Raw genomic sequence first — 16677 nt, forward strand, 5'->3', positions numbered from 1 at the left:
CCCGTCAAGACTGCACTCCTGTGGTCCATAAGGACATGAGGGACCTTCAGGGTCCTGCACAGCGTCCTGAGCTCAGCCCTACTGAACATGAATTGGAATACTGATTGTGAGCCGTGGCTTCTGATCCAACCTGACTTCACAAAGGCTCTTTTGGGCACAAATCCCCACAGACTGACTCCAAAAAAGACGAGAGGAGGCTGTAACAGAGTGGGAGGAAAGAGAGTGTGTGTGTGTGTGTGGGTTGGTCAACTCCAGATTAATGGCAATGGGTTTGGAGTGGAATGTCCAACAAGCTCATATTGGTGTGATGGTCAGGTGTCCACAAACGTTTGGCCATATATTGTGTCTTCTCTCCTGATTGTCTCTTCTTTATGGATTTTTTTTCTTCAGGCGTCAATATATTTGAGTCCCAGTGCAGAGCGGGGAAGACACAAGCTAAATGAGAACTGCAACTGGATCTGGAACCAACTGAGGGTCAGTATAATCAGCGGTGCCTTCACCACACACCCTTCATAATTAATGTTGTGAGCTGCTAGAAGAACGCAGGGGGTCCAAGGAGAACAAAAACGAGCTGCTCTCGTCGGCCTGGATCTCTCAAATTGCTCAGATCTCAGTCCTTTCCTTCAGGCCTGGACTGGCCATCGGGAGGCTCGGGAGGAATCCTGGCCCGTGTGTGTCTTCTTAGTGATTTGGACTGCGCCCCGCACGCATCACCGGATACCAGTGGAGAGCACGCAGGCTAATGAATTGAAAGGACAGGTGATGGAGAGAAGATAGTCAGGAGGAGATGAAAGAGGGGAAAAAAAGGAAAGAGGAAAGTCCTAAAATGGCACCTGCTGATTTTTTTTTTGTACCCCTATGGTGGGTGTAAGGTTCTCAGCTGGAATTTTAATCCCAGTTTGGTCTTTCTTTCTTTCTTTCTTTCTTTAAAAACACATACAACATCAAATCATTCTAGTGCTTGTTCTGAAGACGGATTTCAATAGTTTGGCTCGTTCATTATTTAACGTCACATCTGAACACAATGCATTGTCGGGTTCACTACAAACGTGTGTGTGGTGTGAGACTGACGCATGCGCTCTTTGAATTCGCTCTCGAACGTGCAGAGCGCTGTTTAATACATTGACACGTTTCTCCGTTTTCAACGCAAGCCTTCCACATTCCTTGGAGATCCGTTACTTCCAAAGCTACCGCTGATTACGATACGGGGAAGTCGTGTGTGTATAATTGAGCTGGGGTGGCAGTACCAGTTCCCCCCGACACCAACCCCGCATTTCCAGCTCCAACTTTCACCACATCCTCAATGTATTAGTTTTACTCTGAAAGGGAATATCGCAGTGCAGCGTCCAAGGGTTATTAATACCGTTGCACATTTCGGGGTCTCCGTTATTTGAACTTGGGGTGGTGGCCTCCGTTTGTCAAAATGCAGGATGATGCTTGACAAGATGGTGAGGCTCCACTGATGACACTGGTTCTCAGACTTTCTTACAGGTTTTTCCAATCAGTAGTAAGATGTCCTTAATATGTAAAACACGCGGTCTTCTCTCCACTCGTGTTCACCGACAGCACGACAAGAGGCTCCTCAGCCCTCCAGCTCTTTGTTCTCTCGGTACCAATGGGTCTGAGCGCGGCTCTTTACTCCTTTGTTTTAGCGGCCAATCAGAGTACAGAGCGCAAGCACACGGCTCCAATCAGGCGCTCTGGCGCTCCTCGGATGGGATGGGATGGCAGGACGGGGGCGGGGGGTAGCTCTGACAGCTGGGTCCCCCCGGGGTCCTGGTGACAGTAAAGCTTAGCAGGCAGGCAATAAAAACACAGATGTTGTGTAACCGGATTAGCGGCCCTTGTTCGTTAATGAGGTATGTGCGCGTGTGAGTGCGCATCAATTGCTCAATCTCGGCGATTCGAGGATTTCCGATGTACGGAGAAAAAACAGAATGTCTTACAAAGATAGAACCCCCCCACCTTGATTCACACACAAATACACAACGTCAAGAACACCTCCTCGAGTAAAGCAGGCACGCCCCTAGCGGTGAGATGAAGTGAAAAATGCGGGTCAGGCACTGCGGGACATGCACGAGTAGCGCGCTCGGCCACGGCGCGTGGTCGCGGAAACCTTTAAAGCAATAATTGCCTCTGTGGGACAGCATGTGTGTGCGCGCGCGGGCGCAGATTTGATTACACACTACCGTCACACACCCCCACCCTCCCTTCCACCTCAAGCGCCACGATCAATACACCCCCCCCCCCCCTATCCCAAATCCCCCCTTAGGTCCTCTTATTAAAGCTGCCCTCTCATCACCTCGCGCAGCCGGCTTTACAACGTGCTGACGCTCGCTGGGCACTTCCCGTCTCCTCAGCGTAATGTAATCGCTCACATGCTGACCTCTGGATCACAGCTGGACTTGAAGGGCATCAGAGGGTTTAAATAATTTAGTAGAGATGAGCATGCGAATAAAATTGAAAGCGAGACAAGACAAGGAGCGCGCGAAAGGAAACGGAGCAAACGAGGATACACACAGCGCGCGCGGCCGCCAGCCGCTCCGGCCGAACAGCGCCGCCTCGCGGCCACGGGGAAAGCGCTCACCACCGGCGGAGTTTGTTACTGCCTAATGACTCTCGTATTTGTGTGGGGCAGAGCAATTGCTTACCCATTCCTTATTGAAAAATCCTCTCGTTTCTAAACGAGGAATGAGGTGTCCATCTCATCTTTTTTTACATTTTTTTCCTGATGGTCTCAAGGAAGAAAAAGGATGAGATGAATTCTGGAACCTGGGGTTATGCTGAAGTTTTCATTCCCCTGGACTGAAGATGATGGAGGAGTCTGCTTTTAGTGCCCACTGAATTCCTGGAGTTGTGTTGATTGGCATAAGCAGGTGCTGGGTTGATTGTTGTGCCAATTCTTTTTCATGTATGGCATTGAAGGTGTCCTGCAGATGTTCTTCACTATTCATGCACGCCAATGGGCTCAAAGAGACAGGGGGCATCAAAATCATGGGGTTCATCACTTCTTGTTCCTACTCCAGCAGCCATTCTTCATGCACTGACTGGAACCGTTTTCTTAACCAACATAATCCTTTACAGCATTTGAGGACAATGGAGCTGGTGACACACACCACAGTTTCCAGGGTACCTTATCTGTAAGGTGTGGGAAGAAACGACACTACATGGAGAAAACCCACACAGGCACCAGGAGAATGTGCTAGCGCCACATAGAAAGTGAATGCAATTGGAGTTGAATCCACATTGTTGGAAAAAGTAAGTACACCCCATGATGTGTGTCTTTTTTTCATTTTTAAACATATGTGGATATATCAAGAGTTCTTCATTTATTGTTTCATTTGTCTATGTCTGTGTGTCCATCCAGGGCTATGTCTCTGTTATATGCCATTTGGTAAGCATTGCATTGCACCTTCTATAGTAATGAAGAATGCAATGCATTTTAGTACTACAAATGTTTGTGATGCACCATCTGTTGGAATGATGAATGCAGTGCATTTTATTACTACTAGTGTTGTCAGCCTGGAGCCTTCAATCTGGAGCTCCAAGTAGGTGCACTTAATTTATTCAACACTGATTGGCCTTATTTGGGTTGGCTAACTGTCTCACAACTCTAATCTTAATCATACTGTAGCTGGGCAGAGTTGTGGGGTTTGCAGCTAGTCTCCCATTGGAGGAAATACTACCTACCTGGACTACCCATTTGAGTCATCTCCACCTGATTGGAGCTCCAGAGTGGAGGTGCCAGGCTGCAGAGATATATAGTTGTGCACCATCTGTTGGAATGAAAAGTGTGAACCGTGTTATTACTACAAATGTTTGTGATGCACCATTTGTTGGAATGAAAAATGCAATTTATTACTACATGCATTACAACAGCGTTTCTCAACCTTTAAGTATTTGTGACCTGAGTTTTCATAACAGTTTTAATTGCACCCCCCTAACGTTTTTTTGAAACCCTAATAAAATTTATTCCTATATTTTTTGCTGCCGACACACCGCTACAAGTTTAAAATTTCCCTATGAATAGCAAAATTACGCCACATATGGCAACATTCGCTCCCCCTTTTTTGTTACTTCAGGGCGCACCCCACAGTTTGAGATTACAAAATATACTCCGATAGATGGCACACTGTGAATGTTAACACTGAATACACCAAGGGCTAGGCTGATGACTTAGATCTCAAAACGACTTAGATTGATATTTAGATAAAGATGAAGTAATTGACCCCTCCACCACGATAAGGTGGCGGTTAAAGGTTTGCAATAATTTATTCAATGAAAAATAAACTGATATGCCATTTCTGTCCCCTCTCGTCTCTAACAGATGGTGCTGCCACCTCAAGTCATTATTTCTCATAATTGTCCATCAGTCTCCCCCAGTCCTCCATGCAGAATTCTTTCAGCTGTGTGATGTTTGAGAGGCGTCCTAAATAAAAAACTCCCCCCACACTGCAGCTCGATGGGACTCACCTGGCCACTCCAGACCCCTCCATGATGAGCGTCCCAGGTCCTGAAGCACCAAAGCAGCCTCAAACCTGAACATTTCCACCACTACACTTTACAGCTGGTATCAGGCTCATCTGGTCAACTGCTGCCTCTGCTTTCTGACAAACATGTCCTCCGGTACTGTGGACAGATACAGTAAGTCTGTCTTTGGCTCGTCTGACCAGAGCACTTTATTCCAGAAGTCCTGCTCTCTGCCTACTCATTCAAACTATAGTTGCATCCTGATGTTCTTTCTGGTTTCCTCCTGGCACATCTCTTATGTAGATCTAATTTGTGGCCCCCTTTCTAGTGGAAGACTCGTGAACTTTGACCTCAGCAGCAGCAAGAGCTACCTGATGAGATTCTGGGTTTCTTGAAGACTTCCTTTGGCATCTTGCATTCTACTCTCATGTTGAATTTGCTGGGACATCCTGACCTGGACAAGATGGTAGCACACTGAGCATGGGAAAGGAGCTATATAAATAAAATGTATTATTATTATGATGATGATGATGATGAAGATGTTTGAAATCTTTCTCCGCTTACTGATATTCTTGCAGACAGTGGAATGGTTGATTTCCAATTGTTTTGGAGATCTTTTAAAATCCCTTTCCCAGACTCAAAGACTTCTAGAATCTTCTTTCTGAAGGCCCCCAAAGAGCTCTTTAGACCTCAGCATGTTGCTAACACACTCATCTCAAACCAAACTAAATGCCTGAGTTACTTTAAATTTGACAGCTTCAGATGAGATCCTCCCTAATGAGGTTCTAATCATCTGCACCTGCTTCTAATTTGAGGTATCTGAGGTAGTGAGAAATGAAGGGGTGGACTTACTTTTTCCACATAAATTTGCATATATGTTTATTTAAATTAAACCCTTGACTACACAACGTAAATGTGGTGTGATGTTTATTATATTATATCACGTTTACCTGTAGATGCTGTGTATATGAAGATCAAATCTTGGTACGTCCACATATGTTACATGATAAAGAACATTTCATGGGGTGCACTTACTTTTTCACATTGTGTTTTTCTATTTCTTTGTTAATCTGCTCAAACCGTATTTATGTTTATCTCTTTCCTTGTCTGATTTCCTGGATTCTTGTGACGTGATATGCAGCAGAAGTATTACCCACTGGTTCACTCTGCCACTTACACCTGAGGATGCCTCCATTTGTTCATCTTCCTTACTGACATACTGCATTGAAGAAGGTTTGAGTGTACCCCACCAGAATGGGGGCGTACGTCAAGAACACACACCAAAGAGGATCTATATTCATATTTAGTCACAAGAGGCCAGGTTTCGGTTTTCAATCCATCTTGAGAAAATCCACGTCAGCGTAGGGAGAAGGTGCAGAGTGACCAGACTGGGCATTGAACCCAGAGACCCCGAGGAAGTGCTGTGTCACCCACTACACCTTCCTGCCTTCAAGACCTCAGTCATTCATCCATTTGATTACTACATGAGCCTGCTTATTCCATTACAGACCCCATCATAGCTTTGTAAGGCGCTATAAACCTTCCCAACAGCAGAACCCAGAACCAACCCTCGATACGATGCCAGTTTAGCCCTCGGCACAATTCTTCACATTCATGCACAGCAGGCCAGCTCAGAGTCAATGATTCAGAGTGCATAGGCAGCAAAGTGGGATGTGAACCCTGGTCTCTGTATATACTGGGCTGGTACCATTATGCCAGGTGAATTACGAGATCTAAACACATCACAACTGTTTGAAATATTCTTTTACAGTTTGAACAAAGACAATGGACTTGCTCGGGGTCACCCGGTGAATCAGGGGTCAAGACAATGGACCGTCCACACTGTAGTAGAAAATCCAGGACCTGAACTGTGATGTCACATTGGAACTGTGAGCCAACACTGTTATCCACAAGGCTTCCCCACCAAGAGCTGGGGGATTCATCTGTTCCTTTAAGAAGCTGGAGCCTAACCTGGCAGCATTAGGGGCCAACACTAGTTTAGTGAAGGTGACACTCACTCACTCAAGACCAGTCTGGAGTCACAATGAACCTAAAGTGGATGACTTTGGGGTGTGAAGGAGCAGTCGGGGTAGCCCACCCAGGTAGTGATCATGCCAGGCATTGAAAAATATAGTAACATTTGATTTATATAGTGCCTTTCACTCTGGAGCTGTTAGGCACTAGCACCAATCATGGCACCTTCTTCCATACTTGCCATGTTCCTGTTCCCCCAGATCTTCTTTGAATACAAGACTGTGTGGCAGTGACAGGTCCACAAGAAGATGTCCATCCACCTCTCCATGGCCGACACGAACACTGACAAGGGCTTTAAATTCTCAGGTACAACCCTGATGTACTGATGACATATGCTGGACCAAAAAAAAAAACAAAAATCACAAGGGCTTGGATATTTGGTTCACCACTTCAGGGTTTATCATCTTCATATTGAGAAGAAGGAGAGTTGAGTGTGAGACCCACCTGCCCCTCATCTCCTAAAGGGGCTACCTGAGGGACAAAGGTGGCCGAGGTCATCTTTCCAGCTTTCTGTGATTTTCATTGTGTCAAGGTAATGGGCAGGCACACTGCTATGACGTGAGTCACCAACAGATGATCTGAGGGTCCTGCTGGGGTAAAGACAAGTGGGCTTTCAGGATTTGTCTTCTTCGTATTGGGAAGAAGGGGAGTTGAGGGTGTGACCCACCTGCCCCTCATCTCCTACAGGGGCTTCCTGAAGATAACGGTGGCCAAGGTCATCTTTCCAGCTTCTGGTGATTTTGAAAGAGTCAAGGCAATGCCATGATGGGAGTCACCAATATTTGACTTCAGGGTCACAGTGGGGTAAAGGAAAGTGGGGCTTCAGGATTTGTCTTCTTCATACTGGGAAGAAGGTGAGGTGAGGGTGTGAATCACCAGCTCCCCAACTCCTACAGCGGTTTCCTGAAGTGCAGATGGCAGAGGTGCCAAGCTTCTCATGACATCCTTCTCAATGAGAGAAGGTGTTGGGTACGGACATTGCCATGATGCGAGTCATCAACAGATGACCTAAGGGTCCTGCTGGGGTAAAGACAAGTGGGGTTTCAGGATTCGTCATCTTCATACTGGGAAGAAGGTGAGGTGAGGTTGTGAACCACCAGCTCCCCAACTCCTACACGGGGCTTTCTGAAGGACAAAGGTGGCCGAAGTCATCTTTCCAGCTTTTGGTGATTCTCAATGAGACAAATCAATGGGCATAGACACTGCCATAATATGAGTCACCAACATTTGACTTCAGGGTCCTGCTTCAGTAAAGACAAGCGGGCTTTTATGATTTGTCTTCTTCATACTGGAAAGAGGGTGAGGTGAGGAGTAAACAATGAGCTCACCAACTCCTACAGGGGTTTCCTAAAGTGCAGATGGCAGAAGTGCCAAGCTTATTGTGACATCCTTCTCAGTGAAAGAAGACACTGGGCACAGACACTGCCATGATGTAAGTCACCAACAGATGACCTAAGGGTCCTGCCAGGGCAAAGACAAGTGGGCTTTCAGGATTTGTCTTCTTCATGCTGGAAAGAGGGTGAGGTGAGAGGGCAAACCACCAGCTCCCAAACTCCTACAGGGGCTTCCTGAAGGATAAAGGTGGACAAGCTCATCTTTCCAGGTTGTGGTGATTTTTCAATGAGTCAAGGCAATGGTCAAGCACACTGCCATGACGTGAGTCACCAACAGAGGATCTAAGGGTCCTGCTGGGGTAAAGACAAGTGGGCTTTCAGGATTTGTCTTCTTGATACTGAGTAGAAGGTGAGGTTGGTGTAAACTAGCAGCTCCCAAACTGCTACAGGGGCTTCTTGAAGGATAAAGGTGGCCAAACTGATCTCTCCAGCTTTTGGTGATTCTCAGTGAGACATAGCGCTGGGCACAGACAATGCCAACTGACAACCTCGGGGTCCTGCTGGGTTAAAGATAAGCCGTGTTTCAGGCGGGCACGAGCACACATCTCCCTAACACACCACCTGTTCCTGGGAGGTCTTCACCCCCCTAATCCCCCCTGGATGATGAAATAACAGACAGAGGCAGGCTGAGTTTGCAGATTGGTTATTGAAATACAATCCCAGTTACAGGTACATACATTCTAGATGGGTACAGCATGTTACAGTAGATACATTCCATTCTCTCTGTCGCTCGGAAAGAAAAATCTTTACAAGCAGCGTTAATGAAAGGCGCAGCCTTCTGGATCGAGATGTAAACTCGTAAAGAGCTTAAAAGGGTGGCGGTGGGCCGGGTGGGGGGTTTGTTGTTCTGCTTCCTTTTCCAATTTAGCTGCTGATCTTTTCTTCTGCTTGGCTGAATGTTGACATTTGTCTTTGTATTTGTTTTTTTACTGTGATGCGATGAAATTGTGACAACAAGGGGGCGCTTTGCTTTCTGGGTTGGGACCTGTAGCTATTTCAAATATTTGGGGTGGCCAGGGGTGGAGAGGGGGAAGTGGTGGTGTTTTGGGGTGCAGTATCTAGCATTCCAAAAAAGGTGGCCATTGGATTTGTTAACGCGTGTCCATCTCGTGCATTTAAGCGCATCGCCGCATGCAGGCCCCCGCAGCACAATGGAGGGAAAACAGCTGGGGACTTAGGACTCGCCAGCCAACTGGAAGATTTGGGTTCACCAGGCGGAATCCGTGCAGCTGCTGCTTGCTTTTCGCCCCCTCCAGGGAGCAGCCGACATGCTAAATTACGAGATTCTGCCTCGGGAAATATTCACAGTATTTTATATATACAGAAATTCACACATCATTTACAGAGTCGTTTATACAAGACGAGGCAGACCTGGAGGAGCGTTCTGTCCAGGCAGGCGCACGGTGAGACACTTCACCCAGTGGAACCAGCACCTCCAGTGCGATGGTGTCGTCACATTCAGTTGAGACCTCCGTTAGAGCCGATGGTTAAATGTATGTGTGTGTGCCTAGCCCCAGGGCTAGGGGACCATTATACTGTCAGGTGACACCGGTCAGCCAATTGCAGCTGTGGAAATCCACTCTGACTCCAGCTACTATGCCACGTTCATCTGAAGGAAACAACCATCTGAAATTCGCCAAGCCGGCCTTGCAGGAGAGCGGACGAAACAGTCATCTTAGCTTAGTCGACCTGAAAAACTCCAGCAGCCATCTCTGAATGGCCAATGAGGTCATTTTTAGCAAACAAATGAAAGGCAGTGGCTCCTCAGTGTGATCGGCCTAAGCTGTCTGAACCACACAGCCTTCAAGAACTTGACCTGCTCATTGGGTCATGCCAATCTGGACAATGCTGACCAGATCCTGCAGCCATTCTAGTTTGACCAGTTTCCAGTCACAATCTGCAGGATGGTTATGATCAGCTTCAGCATGATGAATCGATTTAAGGCCCCCCCATATATACCCTCTTTAAAATGACCAGTCTGATTAGCTGGGGCTGCCCAACTTAAAGCAGCTCTGCCAGAATAGTCAACTTAAACCAAATGAACATAACCTCCTCAGCACAGCCAGGATGACCAGTCTGAGCAGCCCCTTCAATCATCTTCAGCCAGACTAACACTGGGAGACCCCTCTAGCTATTCCAGCTATGATCAGATTTGCCAGTTTAGTCCAACCAGTTTTAGTAGCAATGGCACCATGTTGAGCCAATTTAAGCTCCTTCATAACATGCCAAGTTCTAAATGACCACTTTGGGTTTGGATTAGCTGAAGCAGCGATGCCAGAATGGGCAACTTAAAGTCCTAACCAATTTAACCTTCTCAGCATGGCCAGGATGACCATCTTGAGGAGACAATCCAAAAGGACCCACCCGAGTGGGCCCTTTTAATCACTTTCAGCCAGACTAACACTAGAAGACCCTTTAGCTATCCCATTATGGACAAATTCTACACTTGAGCCCAACTAGAGTTAGAAGCCATGCCAGCCTGACGGGACAATTTAGGTCTCCTCAGAAATGCCACTTTTAAATGTCCACTTTGGTATGACAAGTTTCATCAGATGAACTGACCAACTTAAAGCATCTCTGACAGAATGGTCAACCTAAACCAAACAAAGATAAAGTTCTCACCAGAGTACCAGGATGACCAGTTTGAGGAGAAAATCAAAAATGACTAGCCTGAGAAGCCCTTCAGACATCTTCACTTGGACTAACCCTGACAGACCCTTTAGCTTCTCCAGTTTAGTTCAACCAGTTTCAGCAGCCATGCCAGCACAATGAGCCAACTTAAGGTCACTTAATGACCACTTTGGAATAACCAGTCAGGTTAGCTGAAGCATCCTTCCTAAAATGCTGACTAACTTGAAAGCAGCTATGCTGGAATGGTCAGCTTAACCAAACCAACCTAACCTTCCCAGTACAGCGAGGATGACAAGGGGACAATGCAGAATGAGCCACCTAAGCAGCCCCTCAGTCACATTCAGTTGGACTAATACTGGCAGACCATTTAGCTATTCCAGTATGGCCAAATGCTCTAGTTAGCTCAACCAGCTTCAGCAGCCATTCCGGCATGATGAGCTAATTCAATGTTCCTCAGATTTTAAATGGCCACTATGGGGTGGCTGGTCCAGAGTGAGTAAACTGGATGTTTCAAGCAGCTATGCCAGAATGGACACCTTAGCTAAACCACCTTCACCTCCTCAGCACAGCCAGGATGACTAGGAGACAATGCAGAATGACCCACCTGAGCAGCCCCTCAGTCATGTTCAGTTGGACTATCACTAGCAGACCCTTCGGCTATTCCAGTATCGCCAAATTCTCCCGTTTAGTCCAACCAGTTTTAACAGATAGCATGATGGAAGAATTTAAGGTCCTTCATTAACACCAATTTTCAAATGACCAATCTTTTTAGTTGAAGCTGACCAACATTAAGCAGCTATGCCAGAATGGTCAACTTAAACCCACCTCAGTATTGACAGGATGACCAATTTGAGGAGATGCTTTAAAATGACCCACCCGAATAGGCCCACCAATTCCTTCTAGGTGGACCAACACTGACAGACCCTTCAGCTATTCCAGTACGGTCAAATTCTCAGTCTAGTCCAACCAGTGACAACAGTCATGCCGGCATGATGAACTAATGCTTCATATGTCATATAAGTGACCATTATGGGATGGGATGACCAGTCTTATTAACTGGAACAGTGTCAGCAGAATGGCTAAACTGTCTGGTTTAACCAACCTGAGACCCTTCAGACATCTTCAGCTGGACTAACCCTGACAGACCTTTCGGCTATTCCAGTATGGCCAGGTTCTCCAGTTTAGTCCAACCAGTTTCAACAGGCAGCATGATGAAAGAATTTAAGGTCCTTCACACGCACCACTTTTTAAATGACCAATCTTTTTAGTGGGAGCCGATCAACTTTAAGCAGCTATGCCAGAATGGTCACCTTATACCCCACTCAGTATTGCCAGGATGACCAATTTGAGGAGATGCTCTAAATGACCCACCTGAGTAGGCCCATCAATCATTTCTAGGTGGACCAACACTACTGACAGACCCTTTAGCTATTCCAGTATGGCCAAATTCTCAGTCTAGTCCAATCAGTGTCAGCAGTCAAGACTGCATGATGAACTAAAGCTTCATATGTCATATAAGTGACCATTATGGGATGGGATGACCATTCTTATGAACTGAAACTGTGTCAGCAGAATGGCTAAACTGTCTGCTTTAAGCAGCTATGCCAGAATTTTTAATTCAGAATTCTCAGTAAGGGTGAACAGGAGCCAATCTAGGACAACCAACCTAAGCAGACCCTTCAAACATCTTCAGCTGCTCTAACCCTGTCAGACCCTTTAGCTATTCCAATGCGGCCAGCTTCTCCAGTTTAGTCCAAACAGTTTCAACAGCCAGCATGATGACTGACCACTTACAGACCACTCAGTTATGACCAGTCTGATTACTTGACAGCATGGACAGTAGCATTGTGAAAAGCAGGACTTTAGGGACCTTCAAATCTCAACTTGATGTTATATTAGACAATTCCGATGGACAAGCCTGTGGAGCTGAATGGCCTGATCTCATCAGACTGATTCTTTAGTTCTTTACCAGTATGGCCAGATTCTCCAGTTCACTCTGACCAGTTTCAGTAACTAGGTATGTCCCCTCGTTTACACCAGACTTGAACAGAGTGGCCCATCTGAGCAGCTGAGGCAGCAGCCTTCCCACTAAGACCAAACTGACCAGTAAAAAGCATTCAACATCGGAAAACTGACCAATTCAAGTAGCTTTCCATTATGACTGGTTGCAACAGCCATTGTGTTATGACCAACATCATGTAACAATCACCCCATAAAGACCAAAAGTGACCATCAGAAAGCATCAGCTTTAATATGAGCCAATTGACCAATCCAAGTAGCCTTTAAACCAAGGTAGCAGCCGTTATGTTAAGACAAACATCATACAGTAATTATCCCAGTATGACCAGTTCAAGTAACCACTCTAGTATGTCCACCACAATTAGATGACCAGCTAAAATGTCCATGCCAGCCTGACAGTATATTCCAAAGAAGCCACGATAAACCCAAGAAACCACCCTGGCCTGGCTAAACTGACTGTTTAAATGCCATCTTGACCGGCCCCACCAGTGGGTCCAGTAAGGACACAATTAAAGATTTTGCTTGAATTCCTTCTGCAAGCCATTTCTAATGCCCCTGCTCAATTCTGTATTGACAGGCTTGTCCACCCGTCTATTTTTATTTCTGTTTGTTTGTCTCTTCCCTCGCCTGACAGTCTGGATTTTTGTGACGTGCTAACCTTGAGATGATTTTCTGACAATGCGTGTGTAATGGAGTGCTATTATTAGTGCTGTGCTTATGCAGGGTGGTGCTGTTTGTGATGCACAGAAGTTTCAACTAACGACTCTGCCCGTCCACTTCATACCCACAGGCCTCGGCCCCTCCTAAGCCCCTCTTTGTTTTTTTTCTAGTATACGTGTGCATGTTAAACATATCAGAAGATACACGCCAGCGTGCCCATGTCGGCAGTGGGCCCAGCCATAGCTACAGCGCACCACATTTCCGCCTGAAGACCATCTTTATTTATCCTTCCCACGATACCCCAGGGCCTGAGGGGGCAGAACCACCAGACATATTTTGGCTTTGCACTTCATGTTTTTGTAAGCTGTTAGCCTGTTTTTTTTTTTTTTTTTTTTTTTTCTTCTTCTTGTTTTTCATTCAGTTTTTTCTCACTGAGAGTCGGGCAATCTGCCCAAACTTTGGCATATTTAAATTTCAACATTTCAGCTCGCTGTAGGGGGGCTCGACAAGAAAGAGAGAGTGAGCGAGAACAAACACACACACACACACGGCACGTAAACACAGGGAGACAGTTTTAGGGTGAATTGCTTGGCCAGGAGGACAATGTCCCCTAATTGTCATCTGCATCTCAATGAAGGAGTCAAAAGCAGCCATTAGGGTCCTGCCCTTCTTCAGACCTGACTAAACACGAACTGTACATACCAGCTACACCTGCGTCATCAAAAGTCAGGGTTGCAAGGGGTGCTGACAGAATAACACGGATGGATTAGATGCCAGTCCACAGCAGGGCACACACACCCCCCAAGTTGGAGTGTGACACACCTACTGATCTTCTCTAAAGTTCATTAACACAGCAGAGCACTACAGCCTCGGACCAAGAGAGCAATCTGGTCATTCACACAAGAGTCCACTTGGAATTATCAGAAGTCCTAACCTGTACGTCTCGGAGAGGAAAACTTGCATAGACTTGGGAAGAACTTGCAAAGTTCACACAGGCATGGCAAGGAAACCAAGATGGCTGGTCCCAGGAGGCCAAGCACTGCATTATCATGCTACCCTGATTGACTACATATAGAAATGTAAAGTCTATTAGTTTTTTAAGAATGGCAACAACTGTAAGGACCAAATATGCACAATTATCAGCATTTTATACAACAACTGAAGTCCAGCATGGTGGTGTTTTAAATGGACTGGATTAGTAGCCATTAGGGTCCTAACCCTACTTCTGACCTCACTAAATGCTGAACCAAATTCTGGATTTCAGGGTGTGAAGCCTATTGTGCCTACAGCAAGGACAATCAAGGATGAGGTGCCAGTGTCAGGAATGAGATGCCAGTCCACTGAAGGACAAACACACCCAAAGTCAGGTTCACATTCCAACCAGAGGTATACCACACCTACTGATCATTTCGAAAGTTCCTTAACCAGGACCTTCAGACCTCAAAAAACGTACTTTCATTTTAGGTAGACCCCATCACAGTAACACCAAGGTACATTTGGGAATTGGAAAAACATCTTGGGGGATGTGGGATGAAAATTCACACAGATGTGTGAGCTCCACACAGAAAACAAACACCCATGAAGCAACACGCTAACCATCACCATGCTGCCCCTGATTTACATCCAGATGGAGATGAAAAGCCGTTTTGTTACAATCCAGAGTTTTTATGAGAATGGCCACAACTGCATGCACGTGTTTTATGTCAACAGTCAAAGCCCAACAGACCTGCACTTTAAACCAACTGCCATTCATACCAGTCATGACATCATGAAGGCCAGGCAGTAAAATTGTGAAACCACACCACCTAGGGAACTAGCTCCAGAATCCAATAAGGATCTCAGTACTGGCATTTACTGATGATGTTGGTAAAGTGGGAAGAAGACCAGCCAGAAAAGCAAAATAATTAGAACAAAAGAAATGGACACAACTAAAACTGCGATTGTGACACAGAAGAGACATCAACACCAAAGCTGTAGAATACGTGAAGCACCTAAGATCTGGTATGAGCTTCAGTGATGAGAGAAACAATAAATACCAAGGCATGAAGTTGAAGTGGAAACCTTGAGAACATTTAAGAAGGATTTGGCTGACATGTTGGGACACCTTAGCTATTGGCCAAACAAGCAAGGGGCTGAATGGTCTCCTCTCGTTGGTCAAGTCTCTTATGTTCTTCCTATGTTCAAAATTTAAAAAAAAAATCAAATTTGTTTTGCATGAGATTTGTGCAAACTGCAAAACACAAAACTCACTCATACAAGTTTTATTTTTAGGGTGGAAACTGAAGAATATTTCTCCCTAAGGGTCATTATGAAGCTCAAATTGCTATCTCCATCCTTGGCTGCTCTCCAACCCCAAAATGTTCTTCCACGGCTCCCTCCCTGCAGCTCCTCGAGATCTCGTCGCCTGCATTCACATTTACACCACTCATTTGGGATGGCACCATTTGCGCTCAGTTTCCCCATCTTTGTCAGGATCCTTCCAGGACTTGCCGACAGCCCACCTTCCCAAGCTAATGGATTTTAGCCATTGAGGAGCGGCCTTCAAGTGTTTCCACTTACTATGCTATGCATACATTTTGCCATTTTAAAAAAGTCGGAGATGAGATGAAAATGTATGCGGTAATATTGCTTGTTGCAAAACACAACTCCAGGTTTCAACTTTGCATGAATCGTTTCACTCATCACTATCAGGAGGGCGGATGAAGAAATCAATAGCAGCATCTCGGTGGCAAGAAAGCTGAACTGTATGTTAAATAAGACGTTCATGAGATAAAGGGAAATTCCCTAAGGAGACTAAAGTAATAGTCTATAATAAGCTGTCGGACATGCGAGCATCGAGACTGACTAATGGGGGGAAGGAGTTTGCTGATGTACCTCATCTCACTTCAGCCCTTGGGATGAAGGAGGAAACCCTCATGAAGCAGAAGCGAGAGTCCCGTGTTTTCCTCTTCCTTGAATAGCCTAGTGGAGTCTCAGGAGTACTTTGGCCATACTGGTCAATTAAGCATCACGTCAATGGGCTTCTCTCTCTCTCTCTCTCTCTCTCAGGCTCAGTACGGACCCCCATTACATTCGACCCACCTTTGAACAAATTTGGGTTGCTGCACCTTTCGGTCTCAGAAATGAGCTCAGAGTGATACCCCTCTTTAAGCTCTGGGATTTGAACTCGGGAATGTTGGATTGCACAACTGGAGTCTCAGACAGATGAATAGAGACTGAGCCATACTATCGAATGTCGGGCAATTTAAATTTTGTGTGTATGTTCAGAGCTAGTAAAAAAGGGGGGAGGGGGTATCAGATCTGTGACAAAAAAGAAGTTGGGACAAACAAAACTCTAACTCTACGTTCCATTATATAAGATGACTCTGACCAGGAAGTCATCATTTATTTGTGCAACTAGATGCAGAGAAGAAAAGCTCAAATGCTCTCTGAACTGAAATTACCAATAGTTAGCCCTAACAGCCTGTCC

The 16677-nt window shown here is 45.8% G+C and overlaps 4 long non-coding RNA genes across 6 annotated transcripts in view; 2 read left to right on the plus strand and 2 right to left on the minus strand.

The window, feature by feature from the left end:
• LOC127529904 (uncharacterized) overlaps window positions 1-16677 on the plus strand; it is a 146169-nt gene that overhangs the window by 20597 nt on the left and 108895 nt on the right. The gene's annotated exons all lie outside the window — the stretch shown is intronic.
• Window positions 8526-16677, minus strand: part of LOC127529905 (uncharacterized) — a 140508-nt gene continuing 132356 nt past the window's right edge. Inside the window, exon 2 of the long non-coding RNA XR_007936512.1 lies at window positions 8526-8827. This is a non-coding gene — a long non-coding RNA (uncharacterized LOC127529905). The remainder of the gene's footprint in view (window positions 8828-16677) is intronic.
• Window positions 10583-13949, minus strand: LOC127529906 (uncharacterized). The gene is made up of 3 exons (XR_007936513.1): window positions 12243-13949; window positions 11134-11675; window positions 10583-10847 (listed from the first exon to the last, which is right to left on the minus strand). It is a non-coding gene; the product is annotated as an uncharacterized LOC127529906 (long non-coding RNA).
• Window positions 10965-12140, plus strand: LOC127529908 (uncharacterized). The gene is made up of 3 exons (XR_007936515.1): window positions 10965-11259; window positions 11756-11796; window positions 12126-12140. It is a non-coding gene; the product is annotated as an uncharacterized LOC127529908 (long non-coding RNA).

This window comes from Erpetoichthys calabaricus, chromosome 12, assembly GCF_900747795.2.
Source record: "Erpetoichthys calabaricus chromosome 12, fErpCal1.3, whole genome shotgun sequence".
NCBI lineage: Eukaryota > Metazoa > Chordata > Cladistia > Polypteriformes > Polypteridae > Erpetoichthys > Erpetoichthys calabaricus.